Source organism: Cupressus sempervirens, chromosome 10, assembly GCF_028749045.1.
Source record: "Cupressus sempervirens isolate cs-2001-9-10 chromosome 10, ASM2874904v1, whole genome shotgun sequence".
NCBI lineage: Eukaryota > Viridiplantae > Streptophyta > Pinopsida > Cupressales > Cupressaceae > Cupressus > Cupressus sempervirens.
In genome coordinates this window covers 568,852,167-568,871,556 of record NC_143127.1, presented here as the reverse complement: position 1 = coordinate 568,871,556, position 19,390 = coordinate 568,852,167, and positions in this window count along the sequence as shown.

Genomic DNA, 19,390 nt, shown 5'->3' with positions numbered 1-19,390 from the left:
AGAATAAGAAAGCTCTCAAATGAGCCTTAGAGATACTCTTCTTGCTAGAAAACCATGCAATGGGAGGTTCCAAAAACAAGATGCAAGAATGCAAATGTCCCAAGGAGTTCCTCAAGAATGCAATGCAACTAAAGATTAAACTATAATGAATATGAAAAGTGCAGCTATTCTAAGCATGGATGAGAGTGTTACAATAGTATTATTAAGCTATTTGAGATTAAGCTACATGTAAAAATGAAAGCTAAGCTAAGCTAGAATGCCATGGATGAGTGAATGTAGACAAGAAAGAGAAGTTCTCCACAAAGCTCCAAAGAAACCTGTTAGAAAACCTGCAGCATAACAATATTAAAAAATGAGGATGGATTGAGGGGGAAATCTCTCTCCCTTTTAAAGATGTATGGATGGTAGAGATCAAGATGAAGATGGTGGATGATCAACGGTGGAATTCAAAAAGAGGAGTGATCCATGTGCACACACAAGTCAACCAATAGAATATAAGTTGACTTGTCATATAAGAAAAAAGTCTCACAAGCCTTTTTTTTAAATTTTAAAATAGAAAAAGGACTTGATGTGTGCACTTTAAGTGGGTTAGAAGAATGGGGTCTTTTATTTAATTAAAAGGGGACATGTTCTTTTAATCAAATAATGAACTTAGGATAGCATAGTCAAACTATAGGTTATAATCAAATAAATTAATTATTAGCAATTTGGTCTAGGTAAATGATTAAATTAATTTAGACAAAATGTTGAAAAAGGGGCTAATAGTCTAAATGACCATTTTTAGGTGATTACAAGTATTGTTGAGATCTCTTAGGACTCCCTCATGCTTTTCCTCTATGAATCACTTTATCTGGAAATCAATCTAGATGAATGTTGTTCAATAACCTTTGAGATCTAAATTAAGGAATACTCCTAGAATCCTTATTTTGTCTCCTTATTACTTTAGTAATTTATTTGATACAAGTTCTTGTGATTTAGTCTTTGAATCTTGGGTTATTTCTTAGTTTTAGTTACAAGAAAGGTCTTGAATTGTTCATATAGGTTGCAAGTCAAGATACTCTACTTTCTTTCAAGTTGTGACATTGTGAATGTTGTCATTCCCTCCAACTCCTTGTTTGGAGTACATCCTTCTTGTGAAATATTTATATGTGAATGATCCCCTAAAATATTGTGCTTTTTTTAGTTGTCTAGAAGTGTTTCATCGAGTCAGATCAGCAATATCTTCATCCTACCATTTAGTGTATTACCTAATTCTACTTTTTTAGTATTTACTTTTAAGCAATCCTTTTAACCCTTTCCCATTCAAGTTTATTTTTCCTATTTTAAGAAGTAAACTAGTGAAACATCAAGAGGAGCTGGCCTATAACCCAAAGATTCATTCCTAACTTAGGTACTTCCCACTACCTAGGAATGTTTCCATGTTACTCGAAGTGACTAAATACCAAAGTTGTGGTTCAGTGAAGGTGCAACTTATAGAGATAACAATTACATCAAATAAGTGATTTTTCTATTCATTTTGATGATAAGGGAAATGAAATGAGGAAGAAAATGTAGAAACTAAGGATGATGAATTTGATGATGCAAATCTATATGATGAGGAGGAAGAATATAAAGCTACTAGAGGAATTCTTTCGGAGATTCAAAGCATTGAGGAAACTTGTCTAGAGATGATTGTAGTATCATTAATGGCTTTATTTCCTCATTCTCCAAGAAAAGTCTTAGTGCCATCTAGCTTTGAGAAAGCTTCTACTAAGTTGGTTGTGGTCACCATTGCTAAACCAAGCACCCAACCAAGCTCTAGACCTATTTAGTAGAGTGCTACATTGACAAAAGTGACCATCACTTCATCTACCAAGCTGCAAGTTCCTCAATCATTAGGCATGTATATAGAAAAACAAGGTATTTCTACCATTAGTGTCATTCATACATTTTTTTCTAGCCCATAATTCAATGTTTTTTCTATTCGAAATCTATCTATAGCTAGTACAATGATAGTTGAGAACAAGTCTCAACTGAATACCAAAGTTTTAGATAAGGGTAAAAAAATTGTTTCCACTATGTTGAAAGAAAAGGGTAAAGAAGAGGAAATTTATTTATATAAGGATATAGTTATTCAAAATTGGGATATATCTACCCTCAACCCTAATCAAATGAATACCCTAGGAGAATGTTGAAAAAGAGAGCTAAGCAACACAAGTTTAGAGAAGAGTAGAGGAAGAGAACAAAAGTTCTTGAAGATATCAAAGACATATTTCTAAATACTTTGAGTATTGAGGTTGATATTAATCAACCTATTCTTGATTAGTTAGAAAAAAAATTCCACAAATTCAATGAAGACTTGAATGGACAAGAAAAGCTACTTCAAAGAGTTAAAAGAAAGTTTGAAACCAGAGTGTTAGAACAATTTGGATAGAAGATTACAATAGATCAAGTAGAGTTAGCTACTATTCCTGGATCAATAGAAACCTCTGTAAATAATTTCATTTCATTTTTTTTTATGTTGAATGACACATCTATCTTCACTTAAGGCATCAAGGACAAATTCTAAAAGATAGATGAAGGAATGAAGGGAAGTGTACACCAACTGTGACTTAACCCAAGCTATAGTTTTGCTCATTATTCCAAGATTAGATATCTGAAAAACTTGTAGGAAGAGTTATTAAGGGAAGAAGCTAGGATCAAGGCCACACTTGCAAAAATCTAGGGCATGATTCTTTAAAACATGGATGCAATGTAGAAACACATTGCACATGCTAAAACACTCATCCATGATAAAAAATTCTCCATAAATGATCACATGATTGAATTATCAAAAAAAGTTTGGATTGCATTACATGCATGTAAGGTGTTAGATGAGAATTGGGACAGGACAATGGTACTCATTTTGAAGATGCATTCTGAATTCTTGTCACATTTTGGTATTAACATATAGATAGTATACACCTTTGGCATTTATGTCAAAAAAGGGAGAAGTATAGTATGAAATGTACATATGTATAGAAAGGGAGAAGGATATGATATATGTATGTGTAAAGAAGATATATATGTATGGGGGGTGCAATATAGTATTATACTTATACATGTACATATAAGCATAAACATCTTTACAAAAGCAATTTTGAAAAATCAGAAAAATAGAGTATGTTACCAAGTTGAAGACACACAATGATGATAAAGAATGTTTTGACTTATTCATTTTGTGGTTGATAAGTGTTTTTGTCACTAATTCTAAAGGGGAAGAGTGTTGACATTAAGGTCAATTTTTCTATTAGTGACTTACACTTAGTTAATTGGTTACATTGCTACCAATCTCTATAGTTTCTACCAAGATTATCTTCCATTTAGCAATGTTAAACAAGTGCTCTAGTTTCTCCTAAGCCAAGAAGTCAATATATAGTTGCTACTGAGCTTTAGAGTCTATGTACATTTCATGCCAAGCATAGCAATATCTACCAAGTTATTCAGTGGAAGTGATGGGAACTCTAGTGTTAACTGAGCTTTGTAGTGTTAACTAAGTTATTCAGTGTTGACCATGTTATATAGTGTCTACCAAGCTCGCAGTGGTAGTAATGTGAATCTAGTTTTGACCAAGCCATGGAGTAGTGTCAATCAAGTAATTTAGTATATGCCAAGTTTCTTAATGTTCATCGAGTCACCAAAGCTAACTGAGTTCTTACTACTTGGAAGTGATCAATGTGGACCAAGCCTCTTTGTCAACCAAGTTTTAGTAGATGTCGAGTGTTGACGGTGGTTGTTGAGTATCAGAATATCACCAAGTTTATCTTTAGAACCCAATTTTTAGTAGTTGAGATGACTTTGTGCACTATGATGTAACTAGTATTGTAGCTGACTCTAGTAAGTTATGAGTTGGATTGGTATATATGTAATGCATTGTATCATATCTAAATAAATGATTGTGAATAGTATATAATGAGTAGAAGTGTGAATTAAGAAGGCTACAAGCAGCATAAGGGAAAAAAAGATTTGTGTATCATAGCAAGGTGATCATCACATTACATGGAATGTCAACTAGCAAATTAGAGTTGTAGATCAAAGATCAGCCATTGGTTTATCCTAACAGGTGTATTGATTAAATCCTTTAATAGGGAAAACTTAACAGTCTTTTAATAAATATCTTTATTAAGTGCATACTTCATTGTATGTTTTGTAAATCCTTTCACAAGGTGGACCTAGTAGTCCTTATTGCTCCTAGCTGGGCAGATCACTAGAAGTGATAAATTGTAATCCTTAATAGGCCAACTTTATACTACAATACTAAAGCTTGTGGTTATCATCCACACCCTAGTTTAATTTCTATTTGTAAGGTTTCTGGGTCACCATATCTTGTGTCAAAATTTTATGAATGGTTTACATCTTTCATTCTTTCATGCATGTAATTAGATCAAAAACTATATCAAGGATTAATTGGTGAAATATGATAAAGTTTTATTGGTTCTTGATTCACCCCTCCCCTCTTAGTAACCTTGCCTACCTTATATTTCCAACATTAAGGAGAAGCAATTTACTATTGGAGATTGGGTGTTATTATATGACTCTTGATAGAAGGATAATCAGGGTAAATTATAGACAAGGTGGTTAGGTCCATATGAGATTTCTAATGTATTTGATAATGGTGTTGTGCAACTATGAACAATTGATGATGTCAAGTCTAAATTATTAGTTGATAGGCACCATCTGAAACCATATCAAAAACCCATTAACAAGGAGGAATTCCTTAATACGTTTCAAGAATCATGGGAAGTGGTAGTTCTTATAGCCAAAGGAATTGAGCTTTAGCTCAATCCCTAAGGCACCACTTAAAAATGTTTTTACTTTTTTCTCATAATAAAGAGGATTAATTCCTAACCTTCCACTCTCTTCATTCCATTTCATGCTTCGTACTCATCCATCTCATTTCTTTCTTTTCCATGTCATCCATCTCCAATTCACCATCATTCCACTTTATTTTTAAATGCAAATTTTTACAATGATGTTAGCAATGGAATAATGTTACATCACTCAAAGGTACATTTGCATTTTATATTTTATATTTTATTCATCATTTTTCACATTTAGTATTTCTAGTAAGTACTCTTTATATGTGGTTGCACTTCTTATAATTAATTACACATGCATCAAATTTCATATTACCCCATTCCCAACTATGAATTGATCACACTGAAAGTATGTTTAATATTTTTAAATCTTCCCTTATGCCATATCATATCATGATGTATTAATTGTATTTATTAGTTCACTTCCACCACATTTTATTCCTCACACTATTCAATACTACACTCAGCTCTAAATATCTATTTCTCTACCTTCTTGTCCTATTGTACTTTTTTCATCAGTTTTGGATAAGGGGAGAGGGTGGCTTTAGCTTATTAATTGTGTGTAGTTTTATGTGGAAGTATTTATGATCAAGTGAAGTTGCAGACAAAGTGAATTGTGAATAAAAGTGAAGGTGAATTTGAGGAGAATTTTTCAAAATTACAAGAATATTGTAAGGGTTTTTGCACAAACAAATAATACGTAGCAACCCAATTTGGCATGAACCTATAGATCACCATTTGATTTTGAAAGATGTTCAACATTTTCATAGATTTTGAAGATATGGATGGCTTGATTATTTCCTTAAAAAAACAACATTGGATGAAGATATTGCAATGTAATTTAAGAGAATTTGGCAAAATGACAGAGAAAGGGTTAAGGGGGTGGTTGTTGATGCATTGGTTGAACAAATTGTAGAGGTTTCTGGCCTACCACAAGAATGTGAAATGTTTCCCTAGAATAGAGATGGAAGGAGTGCTCATACTGAATTTTAGTGACTAAGAGATGGTTCTATTAACGCAAACAGGAAAAAGACTAAGAGAACAAGCCTTCAAGAAAAATAGAGCCACATGGTGATATACATCATCAAATACATTACCTATGAAGGTAGGTTCTCCATTTTACACTCCCATCATTTTAAAATTTTGTCACATTTATGAAAAGGAAGAATGATGAATGTCATTGAGTTTATTTACAATTTAAAGTAAAATTTTATTGATGAGTATAAAAAGGGTAGGCTGAAATCTGTGTCACACCACTCTTTGATTAAATTTCTTGTTGAGAGGTCGCTTAGGGATGTTCATAAAATGACATGGGAAGAATTTTTTGTTTGTAGAAGATATGCTCCTAAACCAAAAGGAAAACCTATTACCCAAATATGTAGGGGTTTATGTATTCAAGATTCCTCCTCTAGTCAATCCTTCTAGTCTGGACAATATTTTTCTAAGTGAGACATCAGATAATATACCCTAGTGAAAAATAATGGCTTAGAAAGACCATAAGGTTGCATCCCTAGAAGTTGGTCCTTCCTCTAGAAAAGGAAAAGGAAATGTTCAAGAATAAGGACCCAACACTACTCCTAAAAGGGTAGTAAACATAGTCAACCAAAAGAAACCCCTTCTCTTGTAATCACTCCAACCAAGAAACCAAAATCATTTACTACCCCACAAAGAAGACGTAGTAAGTTACACCATCAATCAAAACCTATGAAAGAAGCTATAGACTTGCATTCTAATTCCTCATCACATAACTCACTTCCACATAGCATATGAATTTTGCCTCTCCTGAGCCACAATATAAACATTTTATGCCTAAAGAGGTGGCACATGTCATGGAAGTTGAAGTTGACCCTAGTATTGGATTGGCTAATATAGTGAAAGTTGCAAAAAAAAAAAAAAAAGTGAATCTCAGAGACTTGCACAAGAAAATGAAGGGGTGGATGTTCAGGTTATACAAGAAGAACAAATACTTGAAGAAGTTATTTTTGAACTAGTGTGTCCATCTATAGAAGAAATGTCAAGGGAAGGTCATGCAACCCAACAACATAAAGAAATTTTAGTACATATAGAAGAAAAACCACTCTAGATGAGTCAATCTTAGGGAATAATGAAGTTATGGCTACAAGGGTGCACATTAATCAAAAGTGGTATGATGGGAAAGATGATGTGCTACATGAAAATGTACCAATAGGAGATTGTGGAAATGAACTAGGAAGTAAATACCCTAAAATTTTTGAAGAAAAAGGACAATAGGAGGATAGTCAAGAGTGTGGAAATAATAAGTTGGATGAAGAGGAAGAAGTAAGAGAAGATATTGTTAGGCCTCCTCTTTAGCTCACTACATTTTTTGTAGACATGGAATGTTATAAGAAAATGATTGATTAGTAAAAAATGTATGAAATACAAATTTTTAGGTTGAAGAAGGTGATTAATAATAAAGATGTGGAAATTAACAATAAATAAAATTTGAATCAAGTAATCAATTGGTTCCACAGATGCTTGAATGTATATCTATTAGAAATTGGACTTATTAGGGGGGTGAATCAGTAATCTACAAACCTTAGTTGCCAACTAGATATTATTTCATACTTTAAACCATACATAACAAAGTAATAAAGTAATGCTGAATAGTAATAGTAACCATGCACAAAGATAACTCATAATTGATCCACCTCACAATAGGTGTATCATAGTCATGCTCTAGGCCATGCTTATGAATAATATATTCAAACTAAGGACTATTTTTCCCACTATGAGGTGCATTTAATCTTGTCAACCCAGGGACATATACTTGAAATGGTCGGTACAATATGTGCACTAGGTCTCTTAATGAGTCACTAAGCTTATGTTGTAGGAAAGTAAAATGCAAGGAAAAGAACTTACACTATTGCTACAGGAAACTAACACACATAACTCTATGAATAATGGAAATTCAATGAAAGGATAACAAATATTCCAACTCAGTTCATCCACTATAACTATTCTCACATATGTTGCAAGAACATTCACAAAGTGAGATGCTATAGGAAGGAACTTACAACTTCTACTTACAACACTACAAATGTTTGGAAACAAATCTATTATATCCTAATCTAATCCATCTTCCAAGTGGCCCCCCTTGGTTGGCTCCACTAAACTACTAACACAAGAAGAAGCCAAAAACTATTTCATTAGATTTCAAAAATTCATTACATAACACAGAACTGTAAAATCACAACTATAAAAGTTAATAGTCTATTCTCATAAACTCTTTCTTCTAACTAGCTAAACTAACACACTTGGGTTGATTCCTATATATAGGATATCAACACTTATTCCATAACAAAAAAGTAAGTGACCTAGCTTTAAGTCTACAGGAGAGAAAGAAGGAAATAACAACTCAAGGTGGGAAGAAGAAATAACAGCTTAAGGCAAGAATAATAAAGTTTGAATATCTACTTGACATAGAATAAATGTAGAGAAGGCAATAAGTCTTCATAGCTCCTCCTTACTTGTTTTCATGTCTTCTAGAACCGTTACAACTTTCCTCCACTGTGTCTGCTCCTTAGCATTCTCTTCACCTTGAATGTTGTTGGCCCTCAACTTTGAATTCTTCCAATCATCTTTTAGTCTTCATTAATAGGTTAGTTACAATACAAAGAAATGTTTGAAAATAAATATTTATCAAATTAAATTCAAATAAAAGAACACACATTTTGACAACTATATGAAATATTACATAATATATATAATACTAGCAAAAGATGGCATAGTTTCTACCCATAGGTTTATCATAGGTTCAGTAAACATAGGTCCACAAATCTTTTGACAGAAATAAAATAGAGTATTAAAAAAGTGTCTTAAAATTATAATGAAATAAAGGCAATATTTGGTCTCATCATCTACCCCCTGCTAAACTAATGCTTGTCCTCAAGCATTGCACTTCCTTGTTAATGAATTGAACTCTCTAATTTTTATCCTTCCTTTTTTGTTACTCTTGAAAGTGTAGTAAAATCCTTTGGTTCTCTCCCACAATTCCCTTCTGTGATATTCTTGGAGCTTATTGAGTATATTGACATTAATGTCATATAAAGGCCACAAGAGCATTGGAGGATGCATGGTTAGGGGACACTACAACTCTAGTTTGGTTTTCTTCCCTAACTAAATATTTTGGAACCCTATGAAGTGTTTCCTCAAAGTTGATGTGACTCTAAATTTTTATGAGATTTAAGCACTCTAGCCCATCTAATCCTAGCACCAGTCATAGCTCTCTGAAAAGAAAAGTAGGGAAAATTTTTATAATTAGCATAAACCTTAACTCTAGTAGCAAAGATCCTATCCCTTACCTCTGGATTCTTCTTTCCATAAGTTAATGTGAACCAATCCTTGAGAACTTCATCTAGCTTGCTACTCTCTACTCTTAAAGGCAATGGTTCTATCCTTTCCTCATCCCTATAATTATTTAGTTGCTTATCATAATTTTCTTCATTGGACATCTAGGACACGAGGGCTCTCAAATGTACATCCCCTATGTAGAGCAAGGGATTCCATTGAGTCTCTAAAGGGATAACAAAATTATGAACATATAATTCACAAAGTAAATTATGCTGCTAGTGTGGAAGACTTTGATATAGTCCATAAAATTCTTGTACTGATTTGAACTCTGCATTAATATTCTTAAGAGTTAACATTAATTGAAACAAAAGAAATTTTTCTTTCAAACAAAGAGCATAAACTCTTGCTGGTGGCCTACAAGCAAGGGCTTGATTAGCTAACTTGAGGGCATGGTCCATTCATTGCTTTTGGCTTGCTAATATTTCCTTTAAATATTCAATTTCTTCACCTACATATGCTATAATCTTATTCATCTTTTTCTTCTCTTCTTTCCACAAGGCCTCAACAAACAGATGTTGTCCATACAACTAAAAAATGAGTTTCTATAGTGTGATAAAACTATTGTCTTCTTCATGATTTCTTTTCCTCTTCCTTTGTTCCTTCCATAAATGTTCTACAAAGCTAGTAATCCATGTTGATTTATGGGGAACTAGGGCAGTGTTTGGATCAACATATTCAAGAACTATTTCATCCCTACAACTAGAAGTACCTGGTAGTCTGCTGGGTATCATTTGGATTTTCTTTGATTTCATCTCTGCATTCCTTAGTAGGACTTTTAGGAATGCTTGTAATCTCAGGATGGGGAGGAGAGTGATCAGAAACAATTTGCATAGGGGATTCCCTAGTAGATGTTTTAGACAAAGTAGAATCCTTAGAAACTTGCCCTCTCATCCTAGGTTTTCTCCTTATGGTGGTTTCTTCTTGCATCATAGCCTTTTTCCTACTTTTCCCTTTGGGTGTCTCTATTGTAGGATTAGTTGCTATAGGACTTTTCTTTGTTCTCTTTTGTCTCACAATTGTAGGGTTCGACTCTTCCTTTTCCTGAATAGAGATTTCTTCTTGCAATTTTGGTTTCCTCTTGGCTCTTCTAGAAGTAGGTTTTGAGGTCTCTTGCATAGGTGAAGGCATAGTCTCTTCAATAGGGATAGTTTCTTGCACATTTCCTTGGGTATTCTGGCTTTAGCCTCTTGGGTATTCTATTCAGTAGGCTCATTATTGGGAACATTTTCCTCACTAGGTTGTTCACTAAGGGCAGCTTGGGGTTGTAGAGTTTTGGCTTGCACAAATTCATCCCATGTCATGTGAGATACATCCTTAAGTGACCTCTCTATCAGTAACTTGATTAAGGCATGATGAGTAATGAAATTATCTTTTCCTTTTTGAGTCTCTTCCACACTAATATAGAGCATATTATACAAGAAATTTGGAATGTTTATTGCAAGATTATGCCTTACACAACTAAGTAATTTGAAATGATGTGCATGCAAGGATAAGAATCTACATTCCCATGTAAAATACCTAATAACATGCATGGCTAATTCATTGTATGGCAGTGGCAGTGACATTCTCTTGCAACCTTATTTTGTAATGTCTATTTGGGGATTAGGTGGTCTAGTAAATTGAGCTCTTGCTAACCTCACATCATGTGTGCTAGGGTAATTTTCTCCAACTATAGGCAACCTAGTTACTTCAGCAATGTGTTCCTCTATTGCAATCATTGTTAAACCCCAAATAGAAGCTTCACCCTCATCAAATGTCCTTATGAATTTTGTAGCCACCTCTTCATCATATGTAGTCAAACTCAAGAAATACCCTAGCCATCCACATGCATTAAACCTTCTTATGACTTCTACATCTGAGAGCAACATAGTATGTTCCACTAGTTCTCTCCCCTGCAATTGTCCATCAATTTTCTTAACACTTCCTCTACTTGCTCTATTTTCCCCCTTTTGAATTCAAGCTACTTTGCTATTTTACAAACTCAACTCACACTTCTTTGTTTTAAAAGGCAATTAATGTCATAACAAACTATTATGCACAATAATATGACTTTTAATGAAGGCAAATCATGAATATGTGTGAGAATCATTTGAAAGTAGGGTTCGGATCACATAAAATTTAAACACAAGTCACTTCACAGTTTAACATAGAAAATCATTCAAAAATAAGGGGTACAACACCTCACTTGTGTACTTATGGAAATTAATTTTCATTAATGAAGGGAATGCAAAGATTTGGAAAAATATTTATGTATAAATAGAAATTTTGTTGGATGTTAGTGACCTTCCCTACCCCCTACTAAATATGGACAAGTGTCCACACTTGTCAGACCTAGTATGTGTAAGTGACTGGCATAACACCACCATCATATAAATTATGCAGTATGAAATATAATTAACGAAATATGTGAACTATAAGTGAATAATAATTTGCAAATGTTATACTTGTCAATCTGATTATTGCACATACCAAAAAAAAGGTCTTAGAAGTGATATCATCATCGATAGCATCCATCAATATCTCACAGGGTTTAATTAAAATATGAGAAATTGATGACGTGGAAAGTGGGTGGATGGAACATAAAGAAATGAGATGAGGTGGATGGGTGGAAGGTAAAGAGATGAGATCGAAGGAGAAAGTAAATGAAAAAGTGAACTTTATGTGAACATAAAGTCTTTATTATGAGCATGCATAAAGAAATTAATGTTGAAGAGTGGTAGTAAGAAGTTGGAGACCTTTGGCTACAAGAAGAGTTATCTAATGTATATTTGAATCTAGCCACTACTGAAACTACTGCAAGAAGTCCTCTTTGGTTTGGGGCCATTTATATAATTTAAGTCTATGACCATTGACTAATAATTTGAAAGGTACTGGATCAATGGTATTTAGTTGAATAGCTCCATTATCAAAGACAAGACTAATTTCATATGGTCCCAACCATCTTGTTTGTAGCTTTCCTAGCATATCATTAAATTGGGAATCATATAGTAATGCCCAATCACCAACTTAAATTTTTTTACTGATAATATGATAGTCATGGCATTGTTTCCTTTGTTTTTGTATCAGTTCAGTGCGCTCCAAAGTAGCTTTTTGCATTTCATCTAGAGAGTTGAGATGTAGAAGACATTCTCTTTGTGCTATAGGAAGTTCAATATCCAATGCCAATGCTATCCTTAGAGTTTTATATTTAAATTCAATTGGAAGAATTGCTACCTTTCCATGTATTTAAATTCAATTGGAAGAATTTTCTAACTTAAATTTTTTTACTGATAATATGATAGTCATGGCATTGTTTCCTTTATTTTTGTATCAGTTCAGTGCGCTCCAAAGTAGCTTTGTGCATTTCATCTAGAGAGTTGAGATGTAGAAGACATTCTCTTTGTGCTACAGGAAGTTCAATATCCAATGCCAATGCTATCCTTAGATTTTTATATTTAAATTCAATTGGAAGAATTGCTACCTTTCCAATCCCTACGATGTAGATGAACTATTTTTGTTAGGATGTTCTCTAGTTCACCGTTTGTGACCACTGCTTGTCCATTGGCTTGAGGGTGATAAGGATTGGATTTTTGGTGCCTAATGTTATACTATTTCATCAAATTTGAGATTAGATTAGAGGTAAATTATGTGCCTTGATCAATGACTAGCTCTTTGGGTACACCATAGCGAGTAAAAATTTCTTCATACAAAAATTCAGCAACTTTTTCATCACGAGCATGCTTCATGGCCGTGGCTTTAACCCATTTTGTTAGGTAATTAGTGCACACAAGGATATAGGATTTCCCATTAGATGGAGGATCAATTGGACCAATGAAGTCCATTCCCCATTTTTCAAATGGTGTTAATGCCATATGAGGATTAAGAGGCATTTCATCTATTCTTGTTGGTTGACCCATCCTTTGACACTTGTCACACTTCCTTGTATAGTTGGCTGCATCTTTGTGAAGTGTAGGCCAATAATAACCAGTTGTCAAGATTTTCAAGGCTATTCTTTTTGCTACAAAGTGTCCTCTACATGGTTCATTGTGACATGCATGCAGAATATCATATGTCTCATCTTCTCTCACACATCTTCTCATAACTTGATCAGGTCCAATGTAGAACAAGAGATTATCTATCCAAGAGAAACATAAAATTTTCTCTACAAGCAGCTTCTTTTCCTTATAAGAAAAATGGTCTAGGTATTTTATTGGTTGTAATATAGTTAGCAATATTTGCATACCATGGAATTTGAATAGTAATATGAAATAAATGCTCATCTAGAAATGCATCATCTACCAAAGTAGTGTCAGTATCATCATGATGGATTCTTGATAAATAATCAGCTACAACATTGGCTTTTCCAAGCTTATCAACAATAGTTATATCAAATTCTTGCAATAACAGTAACCATCTTACTAATCTACCTATTATAGTAGGTTTATTCATCAAATATTTAATTGCTGCATGATCAGTATGAACAGATATGGAATAACTAGTTATGTAATGTTGAAATTTTTTTAGGGCATAAACTACTACTAACAATTCTTTTTCTGCCATTATGTAGTTTAATTTTGGTCCATGAAGGCTCTTGTTGATATAATAGATTGTATTTTCAAGATTTTGGGATTGTTGTGCTAGGACTGCACCTATGGTATAATTAGAGGCATCTGTATATATGTGAAAAGGTAAATTCTAATCAGGGCCTTGTAAAACTAGGGCTATAATCAGAAGTTTCTTAAGCTGCAAGAAGGCTTCATCACATTTGGATGTCCAACTAAATTCAGCTTCTTTTGTGAGTAACTTATACAAGGCACTAGCTATTTTGCTGAAATATTTTATGAAACATCTATAGTATCCAACATGGCCTAGAAAATATCTTACATCTTTTTATTTTTTAGGTATGGGCAATGTTTGAATTACCTCTATCTTAGTGGGATCCACTTGTATTCCTGTAGCTGATATGAAATGACCAAGTACCACACCTTCCTACATGAACATGAAACACATTTCACCATGAAGTACCAAGTTATGTTCTTGACACCTTACCAAAACCTTTTCAAGATTCACCATTGCTACTTCAAAAGTGACTTCAAATATTGTGAAGTCATCCATGCATATTTCCATACGATCATGTGATATATCAACAAAGATGCTAATAACTACTCGTTGGAATGTTGTAGGAGCATTACATAGAACAAAGGGTAAACTAGAGTATGAAAAAGTATACCGTGGACATGTAAATGTAGTTTTGTCTTGATCTTTAGGAGCAATACTCATTTGGTTATAACCACAACACCCATCTAGAAAAGAGAAATACTTCTTTCAAGCTAGTATGTCCAAAACTTGGTCTATAAATGGTAAAGGAAAGTGATCCTTTTTTGTGGCCTTGTTCAATTCTCTATAATCTACACAAATTCTCCATTTTCCTCCTTTTTTAGGCACTATGACCAGGGGTGACACCCATCTCCTATCAGATATAGGATAAATAAAACCAACATCAAGGAATTTTTGTAATTTAGCTTTAACTATTTCTCTAAGGCTTGGATTTATCCTTCTCTAGGGTTGACAGAGTTGTAGACAACCTTCATTGATATATATCCTATGGGTGCATAGTGTAGGACTCAATCCTTTCATATCACTATAGTCCCATGCAAAGGTCTTTTCATGCCTTTGAAGTGGGATTAACATGCAGATTATGACCTTTAGCTAGTTCAACAGTAGTGGTGGACTCTATCATAGTAGCTTTAGAGATAGGACTTGCTTCTAATTCATATGGTAAGAGTGGATAAAGAATTTTAGGTTCTTTGAGAAAAGTAAAATTCTTATCACATTCCTCATATGTGATTAAGTCCAACTTAGAACTTTTAGATACATCTTTTTCTACCACACAACTATTAGTGAGAATACTCTGAACTACTAAATCTTCCTCTTGCAATTTTAGAAAAGACTGTCTATGTAACATCATGAGCTGTACTATAAATTTTAACTCTTCTTCTTCATCCCCTAAATCTAGCCAAATAGATGTGCTTAAATATGGTAATGGTTGGGCTAGAGGATATAAATCAAATTTCTTTGTTGCTTGGCCATTTGAGATGGTCATATTCCCTAATCTGCAACTTATATTTGCATCAGCTATGGCTAACCATGGTCTACCTAGGATGATAGGGTAACCAGATAGATTAAAGTATGATAGGGTAACCAGATAGATTAACTTTGGGGGATAAAATCATGAAGTATGTAGGATATTCTAGAGAATCTAAGGTTACAACTATGTTTTCTATCATCCCATCAGGGGTAATAATAAAACTATCTGCAAGTTGCACAATTGTTGGTGTAGCCCTTAGTCCTTCTATTTTCAACTTCTTCATAGTATCCTTGGTCATAAAATTTATAATAGCTCCAAGATCTATTAAAGAATTTTTAACAAACTGACCATTTATACTGACATTCACTACAAGACTTCTCGGATCAGAATATTTTTGTGTGATCAATTTTCCTAGCATGATGTCAGCCAATTGTCCCACAACATGGATTGTGGTGGGGTCCTTTTTCTTCTTTTCGGGCTTCTTCAAGTAGGCTTCTCTAATAGTTTTTTGATAAATTGGAACATCCTTAATGGCTTGAAATAGGGGTATTTGGACATGTATGTTTTTTAGTCGATCAACAATATTAAAAGGCTATTCCTCTATTTGTTTAGGTTTCTTTTGTATAATATTTTTTGGGAAAGGAGGTTCCACTACTGGTTGAGCTTGGGTTGACATAGTAACATTGGTTGAGTCAACAGTTTCAGCAACTAAGGGTTCTAATGTTGCAGGTGGATCTAGCATTTTAGTTATAAGAGGTAGTTTAGGTACTGGTAAAGTCTTACTAGATCTTAGATGTATATTTGCAACACCCAAAGTGTAAGCAGGATACTGCTGAGCATCAGCACTATACATGGGCTATTATGGCTATTGGTTATTTGGGTTTGGCTAAAGTTGTGCAGGTAACTGTGTTTGCTTTTGAGGTCTAGGATTTGCCAGTGGTGGCATTAGAGTAGGTTGTTGAACCAGAGGTGGTAATTATGGAGCACCAATATTTTTTTTAGGCCATTGTTGAGATCCCCTCCATTGGTTTATAGACTACCAATTCCCTTGGGGTGGTTTCCATTATTTCTTCCATTAGTTACTCTATTGGTTAGGCTAGGTGGTTGAGAATTCTAAGACCATTGGGATTATTGTGAGTTGTTTTTTCCAGCATTTTTCCAATTGGGTTGATTTTGTGGAGGACCTTGGGGATTACAATTTTTCCATTAATTACCATATGAATTTGAATTTTGAAAAGGGTCCTAAGGCATATCTTGACATTGAGCCCATGGCCGGCGTTGATAACCAAAGAATACTTGCTCATAATCTCTATCTATCTTGACGTACTCAGTTGTAAGATGTTGGTTCTCCATGCTTGTGACCAGTTTACATTGGCAATCCTTCTTTTGTTTTCAGCAATGAGGGTAGTATTCAACTAGTTGTAACTTGGATTCTACATACTTCCCCTTTGTAGTCATTATGTCTAGATGTGTAGTGACATTGTTGATGATGTCTTTTTTGAAATCTAACAATAGATTAGATATCTCAAGGTTTAAAATGCCTTGATTGATTCCTTTAGTGAATGTGGAATGAGGTACTTAGTCTTTCTTCATGGTTGACCTTGAATAGTTCTAAAAAATCTTCTTGAGGTCCTCCCAGGAAGCTTGATATACATCACCACCAACCATTAGGTCTAGTGCTTCTAGACAATCATCATTCACACCTCTTAGAAAGACCAGCTTTTGTGAATCCTCAGACAACACATGCTGAGGGTTCTTCTGCAGTGTATATAAGAAATGTGAAACATAATCTTCCAATATTTCTTCCTCCTTCTGAGATATCCTGAATACATCATCTCCTCTTGAACTAGATGCTTTTAATACTCTTTGTACTTATCTAGAAATAGAGTTTGCATTTCATCCCAACTTCCTATTGCATTGGCTCCTAAGCCCATGAACCATCATAGAGCTGATTCTTTCAATGTTGCTAGAAATAATTTAAGCTTATGGGCATCAGTGCTGTATTCAAAACTATGAAAAAGTATGTCAAATTCAAACAAGAAAGTATCATGGTCTTCAATTGCAAGGCCATAGAACTTTGAAAGAGTAGCTGCATGTATATTCTTGAGGTTATCAGTATTTACAAAGCTTGGGAGAGGAAATGGAAAAGTAGGTTGTGCCATGACTGGAGGTATTATATTATGTGGGTGCTACTGAAAAGGGACATTGGGTACTAGATGATTAACAACAAGTGGATTCAGAGCATTGTTATCAAAAAAATTGGCCAATACTTTAGTGAAAGGTTGAAGACCACTTGTATCTATTGGTTCAGCTCTTGATGATGATGTTGTGGGAAAAATAGGGCTTGCATCTTCAAGAGGTAACTCAAATTTTGCTTCTTCAATTTCTTCATTCAAATTAATAGACTCTCGTGGAAGAAATCTTCCATATTCATCTCATCATCCTCCTCTTTGATGCATGCAATTAAACTTTTCACACTCGTGAAAGAAACTTCAAACTAGAGATTTCTAAAAAAAACTTTATGTAAGAACTATGATTGAAAAATGCTCCTAGCTTGACACCATCCTTGGAAATGGTGCCAAAGATGATCCACCTCACAATAGGTGTATCATAGTCATGCTCTAGGCCATGCTTAGGAATAATATATTCAAACTAAGGACTATTTTTCCCACTATGAGGTGCATTTAATCTTGTCAACCTAGGGACATATACTTGAAATGATCAGCACAGTATGTGAACTAGGTCTCTTAATGAGTCACAAAACGTATGTTGTAGGAAAGTAAAATGCAAGGAAAAGAACTTACACTATTGTTGTAGGGAACTAACACACTTAACTCTATGAATACTAGAAATACAATGAAAGGATAACAAATATTCCAACTTAGTTCATCCACTATAACTATTCTCACATATGCTGCAGGAACATTCACAAAGTGTGATGCTATAGGAAGGAACTTACAACATTAAAAATGCTTGGAAATAAATCTATTCTATCCTAATCTAATCCACCTTCCAAGTGGGCCCCTTGGTCAGCTTTACTAAACTACTAACACAAGATAGAAGCCAAAAATTATTTCATTAGATTTTAGAAATTTATTACATAACACAAAACTGTAAAAGTTAATAGTCCATTCTCATAAAATCTTTCTTCTAACTAGCTAAACTAACACACTTGGGTCGATTCCTATATATAGGAGATCAACACTTATTCCATAATAGAAAATTAAGTGACCCAGCTTTAAATCTACATGAGAGAAAGAAGGAAATAACAACTAAAGGTAGGAATAATAAAGTTTGAACATCCACTCGCCATAGAATAAATGAAAAGAAGGAAATAAGTCTTCATAACTCCTCCTTACTTACTGTCATGTCTTTTGGAACCATTACAACTTTCCTCCACTGTGGCTGCTCCTTAGCATTCTCTTCTCCTTGAATGTTGTTGGTGCTCAACTTTTGAATTATTCCAATCATCTTTCAGTCTTCTTTAATAGGTTTGTTACAATACAAAGACATGTTTGCAAATAAAAATTTATCAAATTAAATTCAAATATAAGAACACACATTTTGACAACTATATGAAATACTGCATAATATATATAATATTAACAAAAGATGGCATAGTTTCTACCCATAGGTTTATCATAGGTTTGGTAACCATAGGTCCACAAATGTTTTGACAAAAATAAAATAGAGTATCAACAAATTGTCTTAAAATTATCATGATTTAAAGGCAATATTTGGTCTCATCAATAACACCATATTTTGTTAATTTGGGAAACCCTAGCCAAGGAAAAACCCTAGTGGGGATGATACCCACTAGATAATATACTGATATATAAGTTCCTTGTTAGAGGATGGACCCTGATAGGAGTCAATGAGAAAATTTAGTATAAGAAGTCCCTATTAGGAGACTTTGAATCCCTGTTAGGAGATTCCAACCCTGTTAGGAGTTGTAGTACAGTAGATGCAAGATGAGCCCAATGTCCAAACATTAATTTCCAATTATAAGAAGAGCTCACTACCCAAACAAGTAATTAGACTTCTTGGAATATAGATTCTTTCTTAGTTTGATCTCAAATCACAAAATATCTTCACTAAATTTGCATATCTCGCTTTC